Source organism: Malania oleifera, chromosome 6 (genome assembly GCF_029873635.1).
Source record: "Malania oleifera isolate guangnan ecotype guangnan chromosome 6, ASM2987363v1, whole genome shotgun sequence".
NCBI classification, from domain to species: Eukaryota; Viridiplantae; Streptophyta; class Magnoliopsida; order Santalales; family Ximeniaceae; genus Malania; species Malania oleifera.
In genome coordinates, this window is record NC_080422.1 from 22,854,978 (window position 1) to 22,876,204 (window position 21,227).

A 21,227-nucleotide genomic window follows, 5' to 3' on the forward strand; every position below is an offset into this window, starting at 1 on the left:
AAGCGGGACCAAACAATGGCTGGGCGACCACTGTCAAGTCAAAAATGTCTGTAAGTACGATGGGCCCGCCACACCCTGATCCGGATTGCCAGGTGGATGTCTACAACTCTACACTGAAAGCCACATCGACTATCCATCTCTCACCCCCTCTACTAGCAGCGGCAATTAGCACAATTCAGAACATAATAATCTGATCTGTATAGCTACATTACCGTACTCCTGAAACTGAACTAAACTATCATCCAAGTTCGGATAACATACAATACATGATAATATATTGTTTAACGTAAATATATTGATAGCATTTTATGTAATAACATAAATACATGCGGCCTTGCGCCGATTACTTTCATATCTACGGCCTTGCACCGAAATCATACATAAATACGACCTTGCGCCAAAATCATACATAAATACACGACCTTGTGACGGTACGACCTTGCGCCGAACATTTCATATATAATAACTTGAATAAACATGTTATTTATCATGTATTGCAAAATCATAATGTACTGCATTATTCCATTTTTTCTAAAACATACTTTATTTGTAAAATTGCCTTCACATAAAATAATATTCATGCCACAAAATGCTGAATAAGACCATATATTCTATACTGAAATCATATTTTCTAGCATTTCTTACCAATACATACATTTTAGTATAATAGCAGTATTTTCCCAAATATGCATTTTCTCAATAATATAAAAATATAATTGTAACAACCTGCTTAACTTATCACATAATAAACATAAGCAATAATAACATTAACCCGAACCCGTTGGTAGCGGGGATAGCCTGACATAAATAGCGGAAACCTAAGCAGTAGTAAAAATAAATTACATCCATCAAACCATTAATTATATAATACTGAAGTCTACTATATTCCCAAAACACAGTATTTGAATACAATTTCCAAAACATCAAAATAGACCTAGGATCTTACAACAAAAATCTCCTAATCCTAGATCCAAGCTTACCTTTCTAGCAGGGAAGCTCAACTCACTCAACGGTGGCCATGACCCACCGGTCTCTCAGGGTCTCTAGAGAAATTAATTAGGTTCAAGGGTGAGACATATCTCAGTAAGAGAAAATAAACTAAATATAGTTGTGTGGCAACATGAACATTTAAGGCAATTATACATATACAGTACATTTCATATTTCTGTAAACGTTCATCGTATCGTACTGAATAATCATATACTTTCATATTTGCTAATAAATCATATCGTACATAAAACATCTCTTATAACTGATAATACTGAAAACATACCCAGGATGAATAGTTAGTTGATGTCATGTATTACCCCCCATGACGGGTTGTGCAGCCCGAAGGCGAGACCTGACAATGGCTGGCCGACCACTACCGAGTCAAAAATGCCTGTAAGTTCAATGGGCCCGCCACACCCTAGTCCGGATTGCTAGGTGGACATCCACACTCTACTGGAAACCACATCGACTATCCATCTCCTACCCCCTCGTGGGGTGGTTAGCACCAATCTGATAATAGATATCTGATCTATAAGTTACGGTATCGTGCTCCTAAAACTGAACTAAACTAACATCTGAGTTCTGATAACATATAATACATGATATTATAGCATTATTCATCATTTCATAAATATGGCCTCGCATCGAAATCATTCCATATATACGGCCTCGCGCCGAATTTTTCATAAATACGGCCTCGCGCCGAAATCATTCCATATATACGGCCTCGCGCCAAACATTTCATAAATATGATCTCATTCCGAAATCATTTCATATATATACGACCTCACGCCGAAATCATTTCATATATACATCATTCTGAAAATAAATGAATTATCATGTATTTTCAACATCATTTGTACTGTAACATTTCATATTCCTGAAAACATGCTTCATTCGTAACAAACTCATATCGTAATACATTTCACGTAAAGTAAAATTCATGCCACACATTTGTTGTACAAAGTCATACATTGTATTCTAAAAATCATAATTTCTAGCATCTCATACATATATATACATTTTAACATAACAACAGTATTTTCTCAAACATGCATTTCCTTTGTAATATTCAAATATAATACATGTTTTCCTGAAAATAAGTTTACTCATACATAATAATAATTTGCATGGAAAATAATTGCTTTAGTTTATTCTCTTACCTGGCTACTGAGAAAAGCCCCTATAAATTCTGGACTCACACCCGTAGGATTTCCTGATCAATACCCTGAAAATGAAAACTCCCAATTGTAAGAACCCGAACCGTGATAAATGGGTTTAATTCTAAAGAGAGGGACATTTTGGTAAAAGTGCAAGATTCGTCGACGAAGCTAAATTTTTTCGACGAGGAGAAGGCAAGGAGTCTCGGAAAAACGGGCGATCTCAGATTCGTCGACGAGGACACCTATTCATCGATGAAGGTGGTGAAAGATTCATCGACGAAGGCACCATTTTGTCGACGAAATTGGGTCAGGTAAAAGGGTTATAAAAGGAAATTTTCATTTCTTCTTCACTAAGTAACTTAAATTTCTCTCTCTCTCTCTCTCTCTCTCTCTCTCTCTCTCTCTCTCTCTCTCTTTCTCTCTCTCTCTCTCTCTAAACCTCTCCCTACACTCTCTCTCTCTCTCTAGATTTCTTTGTTGATCGTTGACGGAATCGAAAATTTGAAGTTACCACGAGGATCGTGGAAGGATTCTCTACAACTTCTATGGACCAGAATCTCGATTTGGAGATTTTCGGGTTTTGGCGGAAAATTGAGGTAAGGCTTGATTTTCATTTCTGATCCAATAGTTTTGTAGGTAATGGTTTTGTGAATATATTTTGTACTGTGATTTGTAGGTTTTGCCACTTGGTTTGTTGTTTAGGGCCTTGAAGTTCGAGATTTGCTTTTCGGGGAAAAGGTTTATATTGGTTATTTTTGAAATCAGACTTGTTGGAACTATGGTTCACGGTCCTGTGTGTGTTTTGACTACTCATTTGAGGGGATCTAACAAGGAAAACTATGGATTTTTCATTATTACAGTTTTGGGAAAAAGGGGGCGACAGGCTGCATTCCTGGTTTTGTTGAAAACCGAGGGTATATGTTGATTTATATTGCGATATTGGGATGGCCATGCCTTGATTTGTTTAAACTGTATTTTTTTGAAAAAATATGATTTAGATTACCAAATGGGTGTGGTTTGTTTGGTTATATGAGCATGCATGTGTGTGTGATATGTTGAAATGTTAGTAGGAACTAGGTTCCGAAATTGTTCCAGGTACTGAGAGTGTTCGGCTCTATATCTGAGGGCGTGTGTTTATCGCCTGCCACGTAGGCAAGAGTGTCTGGTTCTATATCCAAGGGCATGAGCCTATACCGGCAGATCAGGCTGAAGGGTGTGGATCCACTAGTCATGCACCGGTACGATGCTATGGGAGTCGAGGACTAGCCATGTTCCGCTGGCGCCGTGCTTCGTAGGTTGGTCAGGCCAACGCCGGATTGTCATAGACCGGCTTCGGGCCGAAAGGTGTGACGACACCAGGATTGCTAATCATGTGTTGTGTGTGCATGCATGCACTGTGTAAATTAGTACTGAATTGCATTCAACTGCGTGCATGTTGCATCATGGTAACACTTAAATGCCACACACCGATATAACATGTATTCTTCCTTACTGAGAGGTGTCTCACCCCTACTATACGTACATTTTTACAGGTCCTTTGGGTAGCCGAAACTAGCATCCTGGTGTAGGGAGCGTAGTGGCCAGTATACTGCGTTTAGCGCTTGGGTAAGTGCTAGGATTGTATTTTTTGTGGGTTGCCATTTTAGGATGTGTTGGGCACCTAGTTTGTACGTTTTGATAGAGCCATGTTCTGCTCTTGTATAGACTCTGGTATGGTAGTGCATATGTATGTATGGTTTTTTCGTTGCGTATATGATTGTGATTGGATGTGTTTATGGTGCCTGGGAACCCTCATCCATTATACTGTATCTTTGGATGTTTTATCAGATACAAAGACAGGTTAGGTTACATTTTCACCTCTGGGTCCTATTTTGGGGTTCGGGGCATGACAGCTTGGTATTAGAGCTAACCAGGTTACTAGATCTTGTAGACTTGGTTAGGCTTAGTTGTGAGTACATACCCGAGTATAGGATGTGGATATAGGTAGAGTTGGTTGAGGGTTATTCGATTGCTAGATCGGGATTTGTCGACGGTATTTCTTGTTTTCCCTGGGATGACAATTCCAGTAAAAGTAGGGTAGATCATTGATGACTTTCGTGTCGGTGTGATAGGACAGACCTAGACCTGGCAGGGAGTAGTTAACACGATTAGTGTAGATCATTGTGTTAACTATATGTGTTTTAGGGATACTGATAGATTCCTATTGTGTTGCAGAATGGAGTCCAAGGATAATAACCTGGGGAGTGGCTCCGAGGAGACTGCGAGTGATGAGTCTCCTTCTATGCCTTGGGATTTGACGAGGCAGGTATTACAGGAGATCAGGCGGAGTGTGAGGAGACGCGAGCGCTCTCCTACTGCTGCGGGGTGCAGCATTGAGAGGTTCACATGTATGCATCCTCCGACTTTCTCTAGAGGACCTGACCCGACGATAGCAGAGGATTGGATGGAGAAGACTGAGAGGATTCTGGAAGTCTTGCACTACACGGATAGGCAGCGACTCCTCTATACTACTTTCCAGCTGTCTAGGGAGGCGGGTCGATCGTGGACTACGGTGAATCTGCTGGAGAAGCAGAGGGGTAGTCCAGAGGAGATGACGTGGAGCCGTTTCAAGGAGGTGTTCTTTGACAGATACTTCCCGGCTTCAGTACGTGATGCGAAGGCAAATGAGTTTTCTATGCTGGTTCAAGGGAATTTGACGGTGCAGGGGTATGCAACTCGATACATAGAGTTGTCCCGCTTTGCACCATGTATGATATCGGGCGAGTATAAGAAGACTCAGAGGTTTGAGAAGGGTTTGAGGAAGGATATTTGCAGACTGGTGGGTATGCTTTAGATCTGCGAGTTCCCAGTGTTGGTAGATAAAGCCACAGCGATTGAGATCGGTATCCGAGAGGATGAGGTGGATCAGGAATCGAGGAAGAGGACGGTACCTTCTGGTTCTCAGACAGGATCTCGTCAGGGATCATGGAAGAAGAGGAGCAAGGGCTTGGGTTATTGTCGGAATACCAAGCACTAGGGTTCTCAGGGGGGGCAGACTAGTGGTCGTTGTACCAGGTGTTTCAGATGGCATCAGGGTGAGTGTCGATCTTTTGATGGTAACTGCTATAACTGTGGTCAACCTGGTCACATGTTTCATGATTATCGTGCACCAAGGCGAGACATGCCTACAGTTAGTGGGAGCTGAGGAAGCAAGCAAATACCTCGGGGAACCGTTCAGGCGAATACAGCTCCAGCCAGAGTATATTCTCTTACTCCAGCGGACGCTGAGCATGCAGGTAACGTGGTGACAAGTACCTTATTATTGCTTTCGAATAAAGCTTCTGTTCTATTTGATTTGGGCGCAACCCATTCTTTTGTATCTGTGAATTTAGTGGGACGGTGTGGGGTTGAGACCTAAGACATGAATGAGGTGTTATCTATTACAACGCCATCTAGGAGTGTATCTTTCTGTAGGAAGATGTGGGTAGACTACCCAGTGGAAATTCAGGGAAAGCTGCTACCGGTAAATCTTGTTGTATATGACATGTCGGGGTTCGTTGTCATTCTGGGGATGGATTGGTTGTTCTCTAGTTATGTTGTGATCGACTGTCGTAGGAAGGTGGTAGTTTTCAGACCTCCTAGAGAGCAGGAATACAATTTTGTGGGATCGTGTGTGCGTCCAGCGCTATAGATTCTGTCGGTACTACAGGCGAGGAGGCTACTCTTGGACGGATCTCAGGGGTACCTAGCTTGTATGAAGGAACCGCCATGGGATGAGTTGAGACTCAAAGATATTCGGGTAGTCGGCGAATTCCTGAATGTGTTTCCAGATGATTTACCGGGTTTACCTCCAAATCGTGAGGTGGAGTTTGCAATAGAGTTGTTGCCTAGTAAGGCACCAATCTTTAAAGCTCCGTACCGGATGACTCTAGGAGAACTTCGGGAGTTGAAGGAGCAATTACAGGAATTACTGGACAGGGGATTCATTCGACCTAGTGTTTCACCCTAGGGAGCTCCAGTACTATTTGTAAAGAAGAAGGACGAGTCGATGCGGATGTGCATTGATTACCGTGAGATTAACAAGGTAACTATGAAGAATCGTTATCCTTTACCGCATATAAATGATCTTTTTGACCAGTTGCAGGGGACACGTGTCTTTTCGAAGATTGACTTGCAGTCAGGATATCATCAGGTAAAGGTTAGAGCAGAGGATGTAGCGAAGACTGCTTTCTGGACCAGATATGGCCACTACGAGTTCTTAGTCATCCCTTTTGGGTTGACGAATGCTCCAGCGGTGTTCATGGATCTAATGAATAGGGTTTTCCATGAGTACCTAGATCGATTCATAGTGGTATTCATTGAAGACATTCTGGTATACTTGAGGAGTATGAAAAAGCACGTGGAACATTTGAGGTTAGTGTTACAAATTCTGCGGGAGAAGAAGTTGTATGCTAAGCTGAAGAAGTGTGAATTCTGGTTGAGTCAGATTGCGTTCTTAGGTCATGTGGTTACTAGGGATACCATATCAGTTGATCCTAGCAAGATTGAAGTTGTGATCGACTGGGTAAGGCCGAAGAATGTGCAGGAAGTTTGAAGTTTTCTAGGACTGGCGGGTTACTATCGTTGGTTCGTGGAGGGTTTCTCTAAACTATCTGGACCTCTGACACGATTGACCTGGAAGGGAGTCCAATTTGAGTGGACCAGTGATTGCGAGCAGTACTTTCAACAGTTGAAGCACCGGCTAGTTACTGCTCTAGTGTTGACCATTCCTTCAGGGGATGGTGGGTTTGTAATTTATAGCGACGCGTCTTTGAAGGGTTTGGGATGTATGCTTATGCAGCAGGGTAAGGTGGTGGCGTATGCTTCTCAACAATTGAAAGTGTACGAGAAAAATTAACCTACGCATGATCTGGAATTGGCTACTATGGTTTATGCATTGAAGATCTGGTGACACTATTTGTACGGGGTGTAGTGTGAGTTCTTCACTGACTATAAGAGTCTCAGGTATTTCTTCACACAGAAGGAGCTGAACATAAGGCAGAGGCAGTAGCTAGAGTTGATTAAGGACTATGATTGCACGATCAGTTATCACCCACGGAAGGCTAATGTGGTAGCTAATGCGTTGAGTCGGAAGTCAGGGCCTATGGTTGTATCTGCAGTTGTAACTCAGTGTCACATCAGACAGGATTTGGAGAGCTCAGGTATAGAGTTGGTGGTTGGTAATCATCAGCCTTTCCTTGTTGTTTTGGTGGTCCAACCAACCTTATTTGAGTGTATAAAAGCCGCGCAGGCTAGTGATGCAGAGTTGGCAGAGGTTATGGAAAAGGTACAGCAGGGACTGGGTATAGAGTTTAACATCTCTAAGGGAGGTGTATTGAGGTTTGGAACCAAACTGTATGTTTCGAATGACGATGAGATCAAAGGACGATTCTCGAGGAGGCGCATCTTTCTTTGTATACGGTACATCCTGGTAGTACGAAGATGTATCGGGACCTGTGCGAGACCTTCTGGTGGTCTGGTATGAAGTGGTAGATTGCTCAGTTCGTAGAGTAGTGTCTAACGCGTCAGCAGGTGAAAGCTGAACATCAGAGACCGGCAGAGCCGTTGCAACCTTTGCCTATTTCGGTGTGAAAATGAGAGCATATTTCCATAGATTTTGTGACCGGATTGCCACAAGTACTTCATGGGCAAAATGCTATTTGGGTGATTGTGGATAGATTGACGAAATCTGCTCATTTCATACCGATGAAAGTTAGCTATCCTTTAAGTAGGCTGGCGGAGTTGTATGTGCATGAGATTGTGAGAATGCATGGGGTACCGGTGTCCATTGTGTTAGATCAAGATCCGAGGTTTACTTCTCGATTTTGGACGAGCTTGCAGGAGGCATTGGGGACGAAGCTTACTTTTAGTACAGCATTCCACCCCCAGACTGATGTACAATTGGAGAGGATGATACAGATATTGGAAGACATGTTTCGAGCGTGTGTGTTAGACTTTGGTGGTAGCTGGATACAGTTTATGCCACTTGTAAAGTTCACTTATAATAATTGCTTCCAGTCTAGTATCGGGATGACACCGTTCGAGGCTTTGTATGGTCGGAGGTGTCGATCTCCTTTGTGTTGGGATGAGGTTGATGAACGTCAGGTGTTAGGACCTGAACTCGTGCAGCAGGTGTCTAAGAAGGTGGGTTTAATCCGGGAGAGGATTAGATCAGCTCAGAGTCGGCAGAAGAATTATGCAGATGTTCGCCGCCGTGATTTAGAGTTCAAAGTGGGCGGCAAGGTATTTCTGCGTATCGCTTCGATGAAAAGGGTGATGAGATTTGGGAGGAAGGGCACGTTGAGCCCAAGGTATATTGGACCATTCAAGGTACTTGAGCGAGTGGGTCCGGTAGCTTACAAAGTTGCATTACCTCCAACACTTTTGAGGGTCCATGATGTGTTTCACGTATCCATGTTGAGGAGGTACGTGTTGGATCCTTCACATGTTATTAGTTATGATGAGATAGAAATTGGGGATACTTTAGTGTATGAGGAGATACTTGTTCGGGTTATGGACCGTAAAGTTCAGAAGCTTCGTACCAGAGAGATATCGTTAGTGAAGGTATTGTAGCGAAACCACGAGGTTGAGGAAGCTTCTTGGGAACTGAAAACGGAAATACACCGGAAGTATCCACAGTTGTTTTGAGTACTTGTACATGATCCTACTGTGGGTTGGGATAGGTGGTTAGTCGTCAAGAGTGTGTGTGTGTGTGTACTATGAACTCCTGAGACTGTTGTATATGTAACCACGGTATTCGTCCGCCATAAGTGAGGGTATGTAGGTGTATGTGTATGATGGGACTGCGTTGTAGTAGTTGCCAGTTTCTTGTTAGGGATTCGTATATGTGTATTCTGGGTATGACTTTATGAATGAGAGATGGCAAATTTCGAGGACAAAATTTTTGTAAGGAAGGGAGATTGTAAGAACTCAAACCGCGATAAATGGGTTTAATTCTAAAGAGAGGGACATTTTGGTAAAAGAGCAAGATTCATCGATGAAGTCGGATTTCGTTAACGAAGCCTGTGTTCTTCTCGTCGATGAAATTCAAAGACTCATCGACGAGGAGAAGCCAAGGAGTCTCGGAAAAACCGGCGATCTCAAATTCATCGACGAGGCCTCCGATTCGTCAACGAAGGTAGTGAAAGATTCGTCGACGAAGGCACCATTTCGTCGACGAAATTGGGCCGAGTCAAAGGGCTATAAAAGGAAATTTTCATTTCTTCTTCACTAAGTAACTTAGATTTCTCTCTCTCTCTCTCTCTCTCTAAACCTCTCCCTACTCTCTCTCTCTCTCTCTCTCCTTAAATTTCCTCACCGATCGTTGACGGAATCGAAAATCTGAAGTTACCACAAGGATCGTGGAAGGATTCTCTACAACTTCTATGAATTGGAATCTCGATTTGGAGATTTTTGGGTTTTGGCGAAAAATCGAGGTAAGGCTCGATTTTCATTTCTGATCCGGTAGTTTTGTAGGTAATGGTTTTGCGAATATATTCTGTACTGTGATTTATAGGTTTTGGAACTCGGTTCGCTGTTTAGGGGCCTTGGAGTTCAAGATTTGCTTTTCGGGGAAAAGGTAAGGGGAACTATGTTTATATTAGTTATTTTTGAAATCGGACTCGGTGGAACTGTGGTTCACGGTCCTATGTGTGTTTTGGCTACTCATTTGGGGGAATCTAACGAGGAAAACTATGAGTTTTTCATTATTACAGTTTTGGGAAAAAGGGGGCGACGAGCTGCATCCCTGGTTTTGTTGGAAAACCGAGGGTATATGTTGATTTATACTGCGATATTGGGATGACCGTGCCTTGACTTGTTTAAACTGCATTTGTTTGAAAAACCATGATTTAGATTACCAAATGGGTGTGGTTTGTTTGGTTATATGAGCATGCATGTGGGTGTGATATGTTGAAATGCTAGTAGGAACTAGGTTCCGAAATTGTTCCAGGTACTGAGAGTGTTCGGCTCTATATCCGAGGGCGTGTGTTTATCGCCTGCCACGTAGGCAAGAGTGTCTGGCTCTATATCCGAGGGAGTGACCCTATACCAGCAGATCAGGCTGAAGGGTGTGGATCCACCAGTCATGCGCCGGTACGATGCCATGGGAGTCGAGGACTAGCCATGTGCCGGTGGCGCCGTGCTTCGCGGGTTGGTCGGGCCAACGCTGGATTGTCGTAGACCTGCTTCGGGCCAAAGGGTGTGACTACACCAGGATTGCTGATCATGTGTTGTGTGTGTGTGTGTGCACTATGTAAATTAGTACTAAATTGCATTCAACTGCGTGTATGTTGCATCATGGTAACACTCAAATGCCACACACCGATATAACATGTGTTCTTCCTTACTGAGAGGTGTCTCACCCCTGCTGTACATACATTTTTACAGGTCCTTTAGGTAGCCGGAACTAGCATCCTAGTGTAGGGAGCATAGTGCCCGGTGTACTGCGTTTAGCGCTTGGGTAAGTGTTATGACTGTATTTTTGGTGGGTTGCCATTTTGGGATGTGTTGGGCACCCAGTTTGTACGTTTTGATAGAATCATGTTCTGCTCTTGTATAGACTCTGGTATGGTACTGCATATGTATGTATGGTTTTTCCATTGCGTATATGATTGTGATTGGATGTGTTTAGGGTGCCTGGGAACCCTACGGGGTTGGACCCTCATCCATTATACTGTATATTTGGATGTTTTATCAGATACAGGGATAGGTTAGGTTACATTTTCACTCCTGAGTCCCATTTCGGGGTTTGGGGCGTGACAGCCCAGTACTAAACTTCAATATTTTCATGCGAATGTCATTTCCTATAACTATAGTAGGACCAAATTTGGCATAAAAAGCCTTACGTCAACTCATGGATGATTTTTAACAGAGTTCCATCGACGATCCGCTCCGGCAGATTTGGAGAGAACTTCCCCAAGACCGTCGTGGTGGCTTCAGATCCTCAAACCGGTAGAAATTCGGCCCGAAATCAAAGGGAGAATAGGAGGGAGCCTAAGGGAGAGAGAGAGTGAGAGATTTCTTAATTTTGAAGTTTAAATCCAGGTTTTTGATATTTATAGGACTGGATTTGTCGACGAGACACGTCACCTCATCGACGAGTCCTGTAGAAAGTTTGTCGACGAACCTGCCCCTTCGTCAATGAATTTCGGACTTCCCCAAAACCCTCTCTCAGTATCTTCTTGTTGATGAATCTTGTCTTCGTCGACGAGGTCCTCTTATACCCTCGTCGACGAATCCCCTATGTTCGTCGACGAGGCCATGATAATTTCCCTTGGTTATCACGTTTGTTGACGAAGTCGACTTCCTCCTTCTGTTACTATTTCCATTTCTTTTCCTCTTTATTATTTAAATCCCATTATTATTCGGGTTGTCACAATAATACATGCTTTCTTGAACATAATTCTTCTCATAATTTAATAATAATTTTCATGAAAAAATAACTGCTTTAGTTTATTCCCTTATCTGGCAACTGAAAAGCCCCTATGTATTCCTGGTCTCACTCCCATAGGATTTCCTTATCAATACCCTGAAAATGACAACTCCCAGAACTAAACTTCAGTATTTCTCTGTGTATAACATTTCTTATAACTATGGAAAACCCAAATATCAAATAAAATGCCTTACCTTGGATTTGGGATGAATTCCAAAGTAGCCCCACCGACGATCCTCTCCGATAGGTTTGCAGAGAACTTCCCCAGGAGCCTCGTGGTGGCTCCAGATCATCGAAATGGTGAGAATCCGGCCCGAGATCTTAGAGAGAAGGAAAGAGGGACATAAAGGAGAGAGAGAGGAGAGTCAGCGCGTCAAATTCCAAGAAGGCAATTTGTCAATGATTCTCCCCCTCGTCGACGAAATTCAGAATTTCCAAAACATCCTCTCGGTATCTTCTTGTCGATGAGACACGTCTCGTTGACGAGCCCCTCATGTGTTCTTGTCGACGAATACCCTGTTCGTCGACGAAGCTCAATTTATTTACCTTCTTTAATTTCTTACTCCTTCTTTTCCCATTATTTAAATACTTTAATTCACTTGCATCACTACATTTTCCCCTCCTTATAAAATTTTGTCCTCGAAATTTACTATCCATATAACCCATCATCCCTTGAGAGCAAAACGGTCTTCTTATTTTAATACTTACCCTCACTTATGGCGGAGGAATATGGTGGTTACATTCCTAGTTCTAGGAGATTACATGTATAAAATAAAATAAAAATTCCCCAAAACTAAAATATTACTTATTAACTAAATTATTACATGTACCTGCAAAAGAAACATTATACGATTACTTACATTTCCTTTATCAAGACTAAACCTCTTGGAACAACTATGAGTATTTCCTTTTAATTTGTTCCTCGAATTCCCAAGAAACCACTTTTATTGCATGGTTCCTCTATAGAAACTTTACTAGAGGAATCTTCTTGTTACGTAGTTCCTGTTCTCTTCTATCTAGAATCTACACTGGTACCTCCTCATAGACTAACAAATCACTGAGCTCTAATTCACCATAGTTGATTATATGAGAAGGGTTTGGGATGCATTTCCTCAAAATGGAAACATGGAATACGTCGTGCATCCTGGATAACGCAAGTGGTAAAGCTAACCTGTAGGCAACCGACCCCACTTTCTTTAAAATATCAAATGGATCGATGAACCTAGGGCTAAGTTTACATTTCCTTCCAAACCTCATAACCCCTTTTAAAGGAGCTATCTTCAAAAACACATGATCACCAATATCAAATTCTAATTTCCTGCAGCGATTATCGACATAACTCTTCTGTCGGCTTTGCATTGCACTGATTCTATCTCTGATAAGCCACACCTTATTGTACGCCTACTACACAAACTTTGGTCCCACAACTCGCTGCTCACCCATCTCATCCCAATATAATGGAGAACGACATTTTCTATCATATAGTGCCTCAAACGGTGCCATGCCAATACTGGCCTGATAACTATTATTATACGTGAACTCTACCAATAGCATGTACTGAGTCCAACTATCCCTAAAGTCCAATGCGCACGCTCAAAGCATATCTTCTAATATATGTATCGTCCTCTCAGTCTGTCCGTCCGACTGAGGATGGAATGTCGTGCTAAAAGACAACTGAGACCCTAGAGCCTCCTACAAACTCCTCCAGAAACGTGACATGAAATGCGGGTCTCGATCTGACACTATGGACACAGGAACTCCATGAGAACGAACTATCTCCTGAATGTAAATCTCTGCTAAACGATTAAGGGAGTAGCTAATCTTGATAGGAAGGAAATGGGTGGTCTTAGTCAACCGATCTACAATCACCCAAATTGTATTCTGGCCATGCGACGCCGATGGCAGCCCTGAAACAAAGTCCATGGATATATAATCCCACTTCCACTTTGGGATAAATAGCAGCTGTAACTGACCCACCGGCCTCTGGTGCTCAGCACATTGTGCTACATACTCAGCAATCTCCTTCTTCATACCAGCCCACCAGTAAAACTCTCGCAGATCACTATACATTTTCATACTGCCGGGATGAACTGTATACAAAGATCTATGAGTCTTCTCTAAAATAGTCTTCCTGATGTCAAAATCAGCAAGAATACATAATCTGGAATGGAACCGCAGGGCTCCATCATCTGTAATGCAGAATTTCTCTCCCTGACCAGTCTGTACCCTAACCATCACCTCTGCTAATTCTAGGTCTTCCTTCTAAGCAGTTTTAATTCTTTCCTACAGAGTAGGCTGTACCACTAAACTGGAAATACATACTAGAGGATCACCCTCTACCAATTCTATACCGAGTCTCTCCAGAGCCCTTATAATCAGATATTGGATCTCCATAGCTTCTAACACCAGTCTCGCAGACTTCCTACTTAATGCATCAGCTACCACATTTGTTTTTCTTGGGTGATAACTGATGGTACAATCGAAATCTTTAATAAGCTCCAATCACCTTCTCTGTCTCATATTCAATTCCTTCTGAGAGAAAAAATACTTCAAACTCTTATGGTCAAAGAAAATTTCACACTGCTCGCCATATAGGTAATGCCTCCAAATCTTCAATGCATGTACCACTGCAGCTACTTCAAGATCACAGGTAGGGTAGTTCTTTTCATAGTCTTTCAACTGCCTGGAAGCATACGCTACCATTCTACCATGCTGCATTAGTACATAGCCAAGTTCATTCAAGGACGCATCACTATAAATAGTAACCCTCACCCCCTGACGGGATGATCAGAACTAGTGCCATGACAAGCCCCTGCTTCAATTCTTGAAAACTTTGCTCACAGCAATCATCCGACTCAAATCTGACATTTTTCCTAGTCAGTCGTGTTAGAGGTCCTGATAATGCTAAGAACCCCTCAACAAAACGACGGTAATATCCAGCTAACCCCAAGAAACTTCTAATCGCCTAGACGTTCCTCAGCGTAGCCCAATTCACTACCACATCAATATTACTGGGATCCACAAAAATTCCATCACCTGAAATAACATGCCCTAAAAACACAATCTTCTTGAGCCAGAATTCACATTTACTGAACTTAGCATAGAACTTCTTTTCCCTGAGTGTCTGAAAAACTTCTCTCAAATGCATCTTGTGCTCCTCATAGCTCCTCAAATAGACTAGTACATCATCAATAAAACCAACAACAAACTGGTCTAAATATGGATAGAAGATCCTGTTCATTAAGTTCATAAATATTGCAGGAGCATTTGTCAGACCAAACGACATAACAAGGAACTCATAATGCCTATACCTGGTCCAGAAGGCTGTCTTTGATACATCTTCTGCCCTCACATTCACTTGATGGTAGCCTGATCTGAGGTCAATCTTGGAATATACCCGTGTACCCTGGAGCTGGTCAAATAAATCATCTATACGGGGTAGAGGATACTTGTTCTTGATGGTCACTTTATTAATCTCCCTACAATCTATGCACATCCTTATAGACCTATCCTTCTTCTTCACAAACAATATTGGAGCTCCCCATGGGGATACACTAGGTCATATAAAACCCTTATCAAGTAAATCCTGCAATTGATATTTCAATTCTGCCAACTCTGTTGGCGCCATTCAGTACGGTGCTTTAGAGATCAACATTGTACTTGGAAGCAGATCAATGAGAAAATTTATCTCACGATTAGGTGGCAATTCTGGTAATTCATCTGGAAACACATCTGCAAATTCTTCCACTACTGGCATACTAGTGAGCTTCATTTCATTCTCTGACATTTCCTTCACAAAAGCCACGAATCCCTAACAGCCACTCTGAAGTAGTTTTCTTGCCTAAATAGCCGAAACTAACTGAGGTAGAGATTACACTCGTGACCCTGTAAATTAGAATTCTGGTCTTCCTAGAGTTCTGAATATCACTTCTCTCGCACATCATTCTATAATGGCAGAGTTAGCTGCTAGCCAATCCATGCCAAAAATGACATCAAACCCTTGCATGTCCAACACCACTAAATCAGCAGATAAAATTCTCCCTTAAACATCAACTAGACAGCCACGAAGTACCCTACTACACCTCATTGCTGACCTGGTTGATGTAGTCACTAATAGTTCAACATCCAGTGATTGTGTTTCAGTCCCACACAATTTAACACACCCCACAGATACAAACGAGTGTGTGGCACCTCAATCAAATAATGTAATGACTTTAAATAAAAACATACTAATCATACGTGCCACCACATTGCCGACTGCCTTAGCATCACCCAGCGTCAGAGCAAAAACTCTGGTTGGAGCCATGTTCCTCTACTGGTCTCCACGTGGCGCCTAATAGTCTCCTCGAATAGGTCTAGGAGCGAGAGCAACACCAATCTAAGCCTAACAATCTCTCATCACATATCTCGGCACCCCACAAAGGTAGCAAATACCTCCCCCGGCATGACACTCACCCGGATGTCTCTTCCTATAAATTGGGCAAGCTGGAAGTGGTTGCATGCCCTGAAAACCACGATTCTCGGTCTCCTACCTCCGGTCTATGTAGTAGCCACCTCTTTTCCACAAACTATGACCAACCCCTTGCTGGGAACCAAACGGCGTGGATCTCTTCTTCTATCTCTACTCCTCCGCCTTCAACCGCTCTCCAATCTCTGCTATATTGGCCTTATCCACAAACTCACAAAAATCCTGCAACTTCAGTACCGATACCTGCTTGTATATTTCTCTACTCTACCCCCTTTCAAACTGTCGTACCTTTTTTGCCTCATTTGGAATAATGTACGGGGCGAAGCGAGATAGTTCAATGAACCTTACAGAGTACTGTTGCATTGTCTGCTGTCCCTGCTTTAGATTCAGGAACTCCTCTATCTTAGCTTCCCTAGACAAGGCCAAAAAATACTTATCGAAGAATATCTCCTTGAATCGCTCCCATGTCATCTCCATAGGTACTATCATCTGCTGCTCTAGGAGTTTCACTGCCGTCCACCATCTCTCGACCTCTCCAGTCAATTTATATGTAGCGAACAGCACCCTCTGCACCTCATAACACTGCAGCACTGCAAATACTTTCTCAATCTCCTGCACCCAGTTTTCAGCAATAGCAGGATTAGTTCCTCTTGAGAAAGCCGGAGGATTCATCTTAATGAATTTCTCAATCGAGCTACCGTGGCCTGCTAACGGACCACCCTGTTCCCTCGAACTCCTGGCAATCTCAGCCATGACTTGCTGTGCCACACTGCGCAAAATTGCATCTGAATCACCACCCGCAGTGCCTGAAGGTCCAGCACCCTCATTTCCACTGGCATAAGCACTACTGCAACCAGGGTCCATCCTGAAAAAACAAATAACTTAACTTAAAACCCCTTTCACTATACATATCTAACCAATATAGTACATTCCTAATTAGTTCATCTCTCCTTATCTTAATTCAAGGTTCAATCCTACAACCTAGATACCCAACCCGACGATAGTCTAACATAACTTTCTTGAAATCGTCACCCTAGGAAAATCATTCTAACCACCACGAAAGTCCAACATCTAGACTACAAAACCAGACCTCAAATCCCTTTACCCTATACTCTGGTACTATTACTGCTGCATTCTAGAGTCTATAGAACCTAGCATCCTAAGCTCTGATACCAAACTATAATGACCTGCTTATATATCATATAAGAAAACATATTTAATAATAAATTCACCCGAACCCATGGGTAATGGGGACATATCTGATATTCACAGTAGAAATCTAAGCAGCAGTAAATATAAATCACATTCTCATAACCACAAAATGCATAATACCAGAATCAACTACATTCTCAAAATACTGTGTTTATATAAAATCTCCAAAAACACAGAAATATTTACATATCTAGGAACCTACAATATAAATTTCCTATCCCTAGATCAAAACTTACCCTCCTAGTGAGGTAGTATCAACATATCTCAACGGGGGCCTCGATCCGCTAGTTTTTTTGGGTTTCCTGAAAATTATTTAAGTTGGGGGTGAGACATCTCTCAGTAAGGGAAAATAAACTAAATACAGTTGTGTGGCAATATGAATATTTGGTGCTATAATACATATACAGTACATTTCATATACTAGAAAACATTCATCATAACATAACTGATTAAGCATATACTTTCATAATTTCTAATAAATCATACTATACATAAACTGTCTGCTTGACTAATAATATTGAAAATTTACCTAGTATATATAACTAGCTGATGTCATGTATTACCCCCCATGACGGGTTGTACAACCTAAAGGCAGGACCCGACAATGGCTAGCCGAACATTACAGAGTCAAAAATGTCTATAAGTACGATGGGCTCCCCACACCCTGGTCCAGACTTCCAGGTGCACGTCTACAACTCTATACTGAAAGCCACATCGACTATTCATGTCCCACCCCCTCTACTACTAGGGGCGGTTAGCACAAGTTTGAAATCTGTATAGCTATGGTACCGTGCTCCTAAAACTGAACTGAACTGTCATCCAGGTTCTGATAACATATAATACATGACAATATATTATTTAACGTAAATAGATTGATAGCATTTTCTGTAATAACATAAATACATGCGACCTTGTGCCGATTACTTTCATATCTGCGGCCTTGCGCCAAAATCATACATAAATATGGCATTGCACCAAAATCATATATAAATACACAGCCTTGTGCTGGCTATCAATCACGGCCTTGTGCTAAACATTTCATATATAATAACCTGAATAAACATGTTATTTATCATGTATTGCAAAATCGTAATGTACTGCATTATTCCATATTTTCTGAAAACATACTTTATCTGTAAAATTGCCTTAACATAATATTTTTGGCATAAAATAATATTCATGCCACACGATGTTAAATAAAACCATATATTCTATACTGAAATCATATTTTCTGGAATTTCTTACTAATGCATATATTTCAGTATAATAGCAGTATTTTCTCAAATATGCATTTTCTCAATAATATAAAAATATAATACATGCTTTCCTAAACATAATTCTTCTAATAATTTTCATGGAAAAATAATTACTTTAATTTATTCCCTTACCTGACAACTGAAAAGTCCCCATGTATTCCTAGTCTCACACCCGTAGGTTTTCCTGATCAATACCCTAAAAATGACAACTCTTAGAACTAAACTTCAGTATTTCTCTGTGTATAACATTTTCTATAACTACGAAAAGCCCAAATTTCAAATAAAATGTATTATGTTGGATTTGGGATGAATTCCAAAGTAGCCCCACCGATGATCCACTCTGGTAGGTTTGTAGAGAACTTCCCCAGGAGCGTCGTGGTGGCTTCAGATCGTCGAACTAAAGAGAATCTGACCTAAGATCTTAGAGAGAAGGAAGGAGGGATGCAGAGGAGAGAGAGAGAGAGAGAGGAGAGTCAACACATCTTTCAGTCTGAAAATGAAGTTTGGGCTATTTATACACTGGGTTTCGTTGACGAGCAATGTCACCTCGTCGACGAGGTCAAGAAGGCAATTCATCGACAAAATCTCCCCCTCGTCGATGAAATTCAGAATTGCCAAAACATCCTCTCGGTATCTTCTCGTCGATGAGACACGTCCTCGTCGACGAGGCTCTGTTTATTTACCTTCTTTAATTTCTTACTCCTTTTCCCATTATTTAAATACTTTAATTCTCTGGGTCACTACACCCAAACTATAAATAGGGATTCCTTTCATTTTCAACAAGAAAATGTTGCATGTACCCTCTCTCTCTCTCTCTCTCTCTCTCTCTCTCTCTCTCTAGAAAATGGTCCCTCTGCCTTCTCTCTTCGATTTCGAGCTGGATTTAACTGGTTTGACGATCCGGATCCACCACGAGGTTCATAGGATCGTTCTTTACAAAGTTGCGGGAGCTAATCGTTGATTTAGGGTTTTGGCGCACCATCCCAAAATAAAGGTAAGTGAGTTATTTTGGAATTTTCTTGTTAAATATGATTATATGGAACCTAGGAAGTATTAAATGAGTGTTTTTATGAAATTTGAGTAAGTTGGGATTTTTGGAATAGAGGGTTTTGTTTCCGTTTGGTTTAGGCAGGAACTTGAGGAGCAGGTAAAGAGAAATACTTTATAACAGCTTTTTTATTAATTTTAAACTAGTTAGATTTTGGGTATAAAATTCTATATATATATATATATATTGGTATAATTTTTTGAACGGTGCAAGTATTAAAAATATTGTTTTTGATTATATATTATATTGGGAAAATTCGTGTGGCCTGAAAACAACTTTGATAATTAAATGGTACGAGTATTGTGGAATTATGATTTATTGTGTGATTGTAACGGCTTGAAAAATTTAATTAATAAAAATAATAAAAGAAGAAAAAATGGAAGAAAGAGAAATATTTTGAAGGGTGTCAGCAAAGAATCGTCGACGAACCAACTGGTCTCGTCGACGAGTGTTCTGTCTTGACTCATCAACGAGGGCACATGTCTCATCGACAAGGAGTTACTGAGAGGGATTTCACATTACTGAAATTTGCCAACGAGTTTCTGATTTTGTCACTAAACGGTGTGTTTGGATTCGTCGACAAGTCCACATGTCTCGTCGATGAATCCCTACCTATAAATAGCAAATTCTTTCATTTTACTGCGAATTTTCCTGCATGCATCCTCTCTCTCTCTCTCTCTCTCTCTCTCTCTCTCTCTCTCTCTCTCTCTCTCTCTCTCTCTCTCTCTCTCTCTCTCTCTCTCTCTATAAATTTGGCCCTACTACCTTATCACTACAATTCCAAATCGGATTTAGCTCGATTCGACGATCGGAAGCTACCACGAGACTCCTAGGAAGATTCTCTGCAACATAAGCGGAGTAGAATTTTGATTTGAGAGGTTTGGGAAACATCCCAAAACCAGGGTCAGTGAGATAATTTAAGGTTTTATTTTTATTTTGAGAAATTTGAAACCTAGGAAGTATTATATGAGCATTTTTTTTAGATTTGAGAAAGTTGGCATTTTTAGAATACAGGGTCTCGTTTTGTTCGGTTTAGGTAAGAAACCCGAGGAGTAGGTAAGGGGAAATATTTTATAACAGCATTTTTATTAATTTTAAACTGGCTAATTTTGGGTATAAATTCTACATATTTAGGTATAATTTTCTGAATGTGCAAGTATTGAATTTGGATATATAATATATTGGGAAAATTTGTGTGGCATGAAAATAGCTTTGAAAATTAAATGGTTGCGAGTACTGTGGGATGATGATTTATTGTGAATGCGAATACTGTTTGGACTGCGATTTCTATTTTGTTAGAAATACTGGTTGGTTGTGGATACTTTTTGATTGTGTATATTGTGGTAGATGTGTGAATGTGTTAAGTGGTTCGATTTGCTTTTGATTTGTGTTGTGGTTCATGTAAATTGCGATATAGCGCTAGCAGTGGTATGAAGAAGTCGTTATATCGTACTTGAGATAACTGTTATATAACGTTGGCATTGGTATGAGGAGGTCGTTATATGGCATTTACATTGGGGGGGGGGGGTAAACAATGATAGTGGTATGAGGAGTTTGTTTACCTACTTACCATGAACAGGGTGGTATGTGTTGTAATCTATGTGATGATTTGTCCTGTGTGGACCGTGTACCTATGTGG